The sequence below is a fragment of the Phyllostomus hastatus genome, unplaced genomic scaffold (genome assembly GCF_019186645.2).
Source record: "Phyllostomus hastatus isolate PE091 unplaced genomic scaffold, TTU_PhHast_1.1 phas_scaffold_21, whole genome shotgun sequence".
Classification (NCBI taxonomy): Eukaryota; Metazoa; Chordata; class Mammalia; order Chiroptera; family Phyllostomidae; genus Phyllostomus; species Phyllostomus hastatus.
This window is the reverse complement of record NW_025334017.1, coordinates 9,396,053-9,405,242: the sequence shown is the minus strand read 5'-3', so window position 1 is coordinate 9,405,242 and position 9,190 is coordinate 9,396,053. Positions and strand designations below refer to the sequence as shown.

The window sequence follows — 9,190 nt, the reverse complement described above, 5'->3', positions numbered from 1 at the left end:
AGTGGAATATGCTGAGATATTTAAAAAGGCATTGAATATACTGATATGGACCCACAGGACCCTAGGCTCCAAAAGTGAATCTTCATGGCCTGGGATTTAGTAAACAAACCATCCTGACTTGTTCTACCTGCCAGAGCTGTGAGGATGCTGCTGTGGTCGGTTTTTCCGCAGTGCGGGTTTCAGGCCTCCTGGCCTTGTTGTGCTTCCTGCTGGCTGGGAATCGGTGAAGCAAGCTCTGAGCTTGGGACCTGCCGGGAAAGGCTGCCCTGGCGAGAGCCTGGCCAGAGGCAGCAGGCTAGGTGGGTGGGCTCCTCTTGTCTCTCACCTAGTCAGTCCCCATCTCATCTCCTTCAGATATGTCTTGAGGCCCACACTTGAGTCTGTCGCTTGTCCCTTTGGTGAAATCACCAGCACTGTTAAACTCTGTGGCTGAGGAGCTTATGTTGGTGTGTTTTAAGGTAGATGGCTTAAGAGAAAAAAATGGCGACTTCATTCTTCTCGCAAGTCCTGCCCTTTGCTTAGATTCGGGTTTTAGCCTAAAATCTGAAATTGTTTCCCAATGCATGTACACTAAGTGTATATGCATAACTACATAAAGTTGGAAAAGCACAAGCCAAGTGTGGCAACAGCTAGAGTGGACGCTCTTGGTAAATATTAGGTGTTGCTGTATGCGTCATTTCCCTGCTTTTAATGTTTCTTTCGCAAACTACCTAATATCCTGTTACATTTCGGGGGCAGTAGCAGGACGGTCCTATTGCGTTTGGCGAAATTAGAGAAGAGGGCCATGGTCAGCACCGCGGACAGCGGCAGGCGCGGAGGGCGCGGCCACTTCAGTGGATCCTCCCCTTTGTTCGCGGCCCCTGCCGGCCCCGGCAGAACAAAGGCTTCTATCAAGGCTCGCTTCCCAGCTCGGGTCTGTCTTTGGCCCTAAGGCAGTGGTGCAAACTACTATCTTAACAAAGTCCACCTTATTGGCTTTCAAATAAAATAATTTACCAAGTCCTTCTAAAGTTTCTTGTTCTCCTTTGACTGATTTGGCCATTGCGAGTATGACGAAACAAGGAAATTATCTTGGCTTTTTAAAGCCAGGCTAGGCCCACTGCAGACTGGGAAGAGAAAGGGGAAGTGATGGTGGGGGGTGGTGGTTGTGAGCTTCCCCAAGGAGCTGAGCCAGTTGAGGTTTCTTGCGCAATGTGGTGAGGACGCCACTTAATGTTATTATCCTCTTTCTCGACGGTTCTGTTACCGCAGCTTGGCCCAGGATCGCAAACAATCATTACTACCCGCTCTTGAAGGAATCACTGCTTTCTAAAAACTTAAACTCTCTAGAATATTTGCACAAATGGGAACTCCCGCTCTCCTGACAGCTGTCACTGAGGCTCCCCCAAAATTCCCCTCCGGGATTTGCGTGCGGATTTCCGAGCTCTTACTGAGAACTGTGACCCTTTTGCTTGCGGAACACTAGGTTGGTTCTGGAATCAATTTGAGGGTCTCTATCCGCCAAAGATGGGGTTGTTCTACCACTCCTTAAAACCCTTTTCAGTTGCCTTTTTCCCTCTCATATCCTGAGACGCTCTGGTGTCCTTCAAGTGCAGCCGTAGGCTCCGCTCTTGGCATTCACCGCGTGCCTTAATTGTATGACATTAAATCAAGGTCCGCTGTGAACACGGAGGGCAGAGTCTGATCTTGATCCGTAAAGTAACTGACCCCCTGCGAATACCACACGTCTCCTCCTGCCCTTCCCCCTCCCTGGAGCTCTGGGTCCCCAGGACTCCGCAGGAGCCATAACTCAGAAGCCCGGCTCCTGTCTCTGCTCGCCTCCTGCCACAGCTGCCAGAGAGAGAGGCTGCTAATTAGACTGTTCGGAAGAAGTGTAGACGATGCATGTCTGCGTATACATATGCATATTTCCGCATGCCATTTACAGCACCCCTAAAAACATACATACGCCTATAAATCTAGTTTTCAAATGACGGCGTGGATCGAAGTTAATTACCCCTCTGACACAGATCTAATTTCACAATCGTGTTATTTCGCTGAAGGCAATTAACCGGGTTGGTGTGCCCCGCATCTCTTCTTAGTCCCTTGTAAGGAATGGCAGGTTTTAAGGACCGCGCCACGGCATGTTCTGCTGAAGAAAGCCTTGTCAATCGTTTCCTGCTGTGGGCATGCGATCTAGCACATAAAGGGGAAGATAACCATACGTGTGTGTATGTAAGATAAACACGCAGATATGCCTAGTCTCTACGTCCTCTGATAGCGTTACCGCGGTTTTGGTTGGGAGATTTGGGGAAGAGAGGAGTCCAAGGGCGGTCTAGGTCATCTTTCTTTGTGATGCGGAAAAATTAACTCAATCGCACCTGCCTAGTCCCCAGAGAGCGGGGCGGCCCATCTGGTATGGCTACAGCTTTACTGCAGAGAGAAAAGGCTGCTCGCTAAGGCTTCCCCACGGCCGGGGAGCGCGGACCCGAAGGCTGGGGCCGGCTCCGGGTCCTGGTTGCGAGCAGCACAGCGGACGCGCACTCCTCAGACTGCGGCCAGATTCCGGAGGCAGGAGGAACCTGGGCCGGGCGGAGGGAGGGCGAGTTGGAGAGGAAGGGGTGAAGGGAGTTGACCTCTACGGGTGGAGCCCTCTGCGCAGCGGGCGGGAGGCGGCGGCCGCTGCGGCTCTTTTCGCGGCGTCCCCTACGGCGCTGTCGGCCCCGAGGGAAAGGCCCGCTGCGGTTCCAGGGTCCGAGGAAGGGGGGATATTCTCCGCCACCGCGGCCTGAGGGCGCGTAGAGCTGGCTGCGGCTGGTGAGAGAGTCTAGAGGTGGTCTAGTTCTGAGACCCCAGAACACGCCCCTGCAAAATAGAATCAGAGCAGCATTAGGCAGGGAGGCAGGAGGGAGGAGCAGGAGGCTGGGGAGAAGGGACAGGAGGTGGCAGGGAGCAGGCAAGAGAGATAAGGTGACCGGAGGATGGGACCCCAGATGGCGGGCCTCGACCTCCGTCCGTCCCCAAGCTTCAGCTAGGCGCGAAGGGACCCGCCGCGCGTGGTGCCGGGGAGCACAGCCCGGGGGGCGGTGCGGTAGTTGTCCGCTCAGGTCCCGGCTGCGGAAACCGCGAGGTGGGGGCCAGACGCTGCGACACCATCGCAGCCGGAGAAAAGATTTCGTGAGCAGGAACCGTCAAAACACGTCCGCAGAAGGTCATTCGGTGCAGCCCGGCCGTTCCCAAACCCTGTGCCCCCTTTCCCCTGCCTCACCCCTTTAGACCACACTCCTGATCCGCACTCCCAACCCCTTCTTGGCTTAGGACCCTGCAAACTGCAAGACCAGCGAGTCTCAGCAAGAAAATCGAAACGATCGATAAGAGAAAGAATTACATATACACACAGCCTACCTACTAGCCCTGCTCAAACCTGCAGAGGACCAAAGCGCTTTCAATCGCTGCTCAGCGCGTTCACGGAGGAAAGAGGAGGGTGAGAGGCTTCCGTGGTATAAGGTGCTTTAGGGTGGGAGGTGGGGATGGGGAGGGGGTGGGTCGGAGCGGTCCAGTCTTTCCCCCTCGCTTGCTGATCCAGAATTAGGGATTAATGGCTCGCTCCAGCCAAACAAATAAGGCATCTGCCTTCAGCACAAGAGGATTACACGGGCTGCTGACGTCACCAGTCAGACAGATGTTGGCTCCCAAAGTCCTGAGCAGCTCGCTGTGTCCTTGAAACCAAAGAGCCGCAGAAGGCGCTCAGCCCCCAGGAGCTGCGCCTGGCTACAGCAAAGGGCGAGCGCCCTGCCCTTGTCTACTTCCTACCTCCAGGTGCTAATACAGAGACGCAAGACAGCCCCCTAAGACGTCGCGCCCCTTGTCTCTCCAGCCCTTCCCTCACAGCCCTACCGTCAATGCGTAGGCTCGCTCAAGGCAAGCCAAAGTCAGCATTCTTAGTTACCTCTCCTTACAACGGAGACAAGAGCCGACCCCTTCTGGACGTCTCCTCTAGATCCCTAAGTCTAAGCTCTTGGACCCTTGTTCGCGCACACATGGTTAGCCAAACAACAGCAAAATTAGCACCTTAGGCCGACAGAGCCCACGCTCCAGATGAGGAGCAGCCCCTTAATTATGTGAGCAAGCAACAGAAACAGGGCTTATCTGCTTCTCCTCTTCTCGCCCCGAAGCCACCCTTTCCCCAGACCAAGGTTTAATTTATGTTTAATCTTGTCACGATTGCCATTCCGGACGAATATGCCTTTCTAAACAATGACTCTCTCCCAACCAGCGAACTCTGCGTCCCAACCGGAGCCTTAGGCCGCCACTCCCTGAGCCATGGGACCTCACCATGGTCCTGATCATTGCTTTTTCTCTGAAAATACTTTGAAGATTTTTTTTATGGGGGGAGGGGAGAAGGGAATGTGCGTGTATCTCCGAAATATATCTAGCATCTACTTTTATGAATCTGTATATTCAGATAACTGCCATGTCATTCTATAGCCAAATCCAATGAATAAAGATAAATTAATCACTATATAAACCACAAACCCTCTTCAATTTAATGTCGTTTCAAAATTTAATTTTAAGTACAAACTAATTTCTTGAATTAGCATATTAGTTTTGCCTTATATAATTCCCCAGGCCTTTAAAGTCACACTGAATTCAGGTTATGAAGTAAACCAAAGATAAATGAAATTGGAAATTTAAATGAGCAACATTGAATGTGTTATGTAAGCCAAAAATGAAATGTTTTTCAATGAAGTTCAGCTCTATAAAGGAATAAAGGCAATTCAAACAACATAAGAAACAAAGTAAGTTGATCTCTGACACAGTCACAGTGAAGTAATCTTGTGCCCCAAATCAAGTCATTCATATATATATATATATATATATATATATATATATATGGACACACACACACACACACACACACACACACACATGGTTTTCTTAGGAAAAAACGCTTGCCCACCACATTGCACTGCTAGTTAGAGACTGCAATGGCTAAACAGGAGGAATAGCTGGATTGTATCTCTATTCATATTATCCCTGTCTATCAAAATGGCATTTAATCTTTCCAATTCTATGCATTTAGAAATTCAGCCACTGATAAAAATCAATTTAATTTGCTCTATTGTCATTCAACTAATGCCAGCTTAAAATTGTAAAATTTCTCTACCCTCACTCTGCTTCGAGGCCTTATAAGAAACAGCCCATATCTTAAATGAATAGATTTGAATTTGTTATTTATCAGTAACAAAAAGTAAATCTCATCTTATTTCAAGTGCATAAAGAACATATACTATTTGATACATGGTATATAAATCATTGGATTTATTTTTTGTGAAACTTGGTTTGAATACATTTAAAATGCCACACTTTGAAGGAGTCTGATTCCTTCTAAAAATTGCAAGGATTGTTTTTGCCTCCTGATGTGTTTTGAACGTAAACTTCTATTTTGCTCCCACAAAATTTTACTAGAGTCCCTTTTGCTCAGTGATTTAATATAAGTTCGCTGTCCATGGTTTTGATCCACATGGAGGGAGATCCTAGTGGAGCATTTTGAAGAATATAAATCAATGTTTTTGCACCAGTTTGATGCCCTGACATTTTACGAAAATGTCAAAGGGGGCACGTCTATAGGCTTTAAATTTTCTCTCCCATTCTACTTGTTTTCATTTTTCTATATTTGCCACCAAATTGAGAGGGCAGGAAGCAGATGGGGAAGTTTGCATTTTATTATTTTTAAGCTGACAAAAATCACCATCCCATTTAAGGGTCGAAAGAATTATAGCAAATAGAAAGTAGTATTTTAAATATATATGTATTATATATACAGCTTTCAAAAGTCACATAGACATCCTTGTATAAGCATTCTTGTTCATTTTTATAGTTCAACAAGTGCAGAAATTTTTACAAAAATAGCAAATTAAGAAAATAAGGCTAACAATAAACTTCTCACCTCTGTCCACAGGCAGACAGACAGATAACATCACACGTATGCACACATACATAAGCACTAAGAGCATTAAACTGAATCCCTTCCTTAACACCTTTTTTCCCTAGTGAAGCAAAAGAGGCATATGCTACACTATTTAAGGCTACTTAATAATTCCTTCTGTCTAAACAACGTTTCACCTTCCTTTTGAAAAACAAAAGACCGACCTAGTAGAGTAATAACATGTACTCTCTCCTGGGGTTTCCTCCGGGGGGTGAAAGAATAGAGAAAACTTTCCTCCTCCCTCAAGACATTCGTATTTCGTCTTTTATTTCTGCCTTCAGATGGTCGGGGAAAGTATGTTACTCGTGTATGCGCACACAAACACACGCACACAGACAGGTATTGTCCGCGTCCGCGAGAGCCACTGCGGACCTTTGAAGGGCGCCGACCTGCGCCCAGCGGTTGCGTTCTTGTCTGGACACAAGCGTCCCGACTCGAGGAAGCGGCTCTCACCCACGCCAGGCCGGGGCCCGCGCCGCATCCCCGGGCCGAACTCCGGCGATTCACACTTTTCTGAGCACGAGAAAGCTACGTGGCAACGAAGTGCTTAGAACTTGGGAAAATCCTGGTGCCGGGAGAAAATGGCCTAAACACAATAGAACTCGCCATTTTCTCCTTGGGAAGCACAAAGCGCCCGGCGCTCCCGGCACACAAAGAAAGCGTGGGCCCGCGGAATTCTTGCACATTTTCAAAGAGACCAGAAAATACCTCACTTGAAACGCAATTTCTCCCGCCTGGGCCCTCCAAGAGACACTCTCCCACCCTCTTTCAGCCCTTGCCGCAAAAGGATTCTTTATTTCAGATGTAGATTTAGAAAAAACAAAAACAACCAAAGGACCAAAACAACGAAGGCGCGATGCTAGTGATAGCGCTATCCCCGCCGAGACAAAACCGGGCAAACCTCGGAGGCCACCCCTTGTGGCCCCGGACTCCATTCTAGGCCAGGCGTGCTTGCGTTCCCTCCCTCCTCCTGGGGTCTCTCCTTCCAATCCATCCCGTTTCCCCAGCGTGCCTGGGAGTCCGGGAGCACAGGATTCTCCGTGACCCAATTTCCGTCTAGTGCCTGGGACCAACCTCGCAGCCTGGAGCCGGGCGGGAGGCTCTCAAGGATGCTCGCGACGCGGGAACCCCTTCACTCGGCGCCTCCCGCCGTCCCCCGCCCTCTGCTCTGAGTCGCCGCAACGGAGACAGCCAGTGCCCTGTTCTGCACGCCCACAACGGGCGACACTCTTCACCCGCTCACGTGCAGAAAGTGCAAGCTTCGAGGAGCCCCTGTGAATAACAACAACCCAACTCTACCCGCGCCCCACTCACAAAGCGAACACTCCCAACCAGCCAGCGACGCAGAGCCCAGCGAAGGCAGGAAAAGATAATACTTACAGCCAGTGTGCGTTTGGGTAATCCGCGTCTCAGCCCGTTAGGTTTGTTTGAAAAATATGTACAGGTCTCTTTATATTTGATTTTGCCCATCTTCCACCGTTGAGAAAGAAGGAAACAAAAATCTTGTCGCCTAGCGGGAATGGGGGAGGGGGTTGGAGATTTTCATTGTCTACGCTTTGCACACGCAGCCGAAGGAAAGACGCTCATTGCTGTGTGGGGCTCCTTCTACTTTCTGCTTGAAATTCAGAAGCTTTCAGCACAGTAAAGCGGGGTTTGGTCTCCCTCGCTGACTCCCTCCCTCTGTGTTTTCCTCTCTCTTCCTCTCTCTTCCTCTCCCTCTCTCTCTCTCTCTCTCTCACCCTCTCTCTCTCTCTCCCCTACTTTCCCCCTCTCCCCTCCCTCACTCTTCTCCAGCCAGAAGTCTCTCATCCTCTCTCACTCTCTCTGCTCTCTCTCTCTCTCCAGCTTTTTTTTCAAAAGAGGGCAGGTCGCTTCCTGCATCCCAATGAGTTAAATCAGTCACTTACTTCTCATGCATCAGCAGCCTCTTTAACAACCCGAGGGCTGCAGGCACAAAAGAGCATTTAGCTGCCTCCAATTTGTGTAGAAGGCCTGTCCTTAATTTGTTTTTGGAATATAATTAAATCATGTATTTCACATAATATAAAAATACCAAGCTCCCAACTTTAGCGAATGAACTGCTAATGGTAACCTTTGAAAATATACCCCCCTTCTGGTCGGTGTTCTTAGAAAGGGCCTAGGACGGCCCAGAAACCGAGAGGCCAGAGGTTTGGTCCCCATCTACCCGCCTCCCTTCACACGTCAAGGTCACAGTCATATGATTCCCCTATTGATTTAAAATGGAGCCTTTTATTTTATTTTCTTTAAACCAACTTTTCACCTTGGAAAGGAATTGAGTCTTTTTGGTGGTATTGGAAGATCTGAAGTATTAAATAAATAAATAAATAAATAAATAAATAAGTGAATGCATCCTTATCTGAAATACACACGTAAGCAGACCCAATAGTGATCAGACGTTGGGGTGGGTTGGGGAAAGGCTGACACACCATGTGAGAGTGTGTTGTTTTCATCTCCCCCCTCCTCGCCTGGCGAATTCTGAGGTCTCTCGGTTTTGCTCGGGTTTCTTCCAGTGGCTGAGTGGGCCTTACCTGTGACAAGACGGGTGCCTTGGGTTTTGTTGTTGTTGTTTTTGTTATTTTCTTAAGCTCTCCGAGAACCTCTGAGGGGTCCAGAGCCTCGTGGATACCGCCCAATGGTGTGTGTGTGGGGAGGGGGTACTGTGTATGGCTCCCTCTCCTCTGAAGGCGCTGGTACACAAAGAGCAACTCTGCCTTCCTGCAGTTTTTCTGTGAGAAAAAGAACCCCAGGCCCAGCCATTGTTCTTCCTCATCAAGGAAGGGGGCTGAGGGTGACAACAGAGACCTCCTCTTCCCCACAATCACCACCCGCTTCCTCCCTCTCCCCACCCAAAGCCACTACTGGGGAGGCATTTGGGAATATGTTCTTGCTCCTGAGATTCTTTGGGGGGGGTCATGGAATCCAATATCATTAATATCTTAGTTACCCTCTTTGTATTTCCTTCAGCCATATTCCGTTTGGTCGTCAGCCCCCTAACTTCCATTTTCTGTTTTTTTGCAGTGCCTGTTCAGAAACATTGTATTCGGGTACCAGGGGGGTTAGGACTGCAGATATTAGTTCCATCGAAAGGCATGAAAAAATATGCCTCGCCACGTCCTGCCTCTGAATATTCGCTCCTATACCCTAAATCACCTTGGGGTTTTGAGTAAGGCCATATTTCACCTTGAACATTTATCAAACCGG

General features: G+C 48.9%; 1 long non-coding RNA gene across 1 annotated transcript; it reads right to left on the bottom strand.

Annotated features, from left to right (window-relative positions):
• Window positions 1–1,887: 1,887 nt before the first annotated feature.
• LOC123832884 lies at window positions 1,888–3,520 on the bottom strand. The gene is made up of 2 exons (XR_006788136.1): window positions 3,385–3,520; window positions 1,888–2,844 (listed from the first exon to the last, which is right to left on the bottom strand). It is a non-coding gene; the product is annotated as an uncharacterized LOC123832884 (long non-coding RNA).
• Between the last annotated feature and the right edge of the window lie 5,670 nt (window positions 3,521–9,190).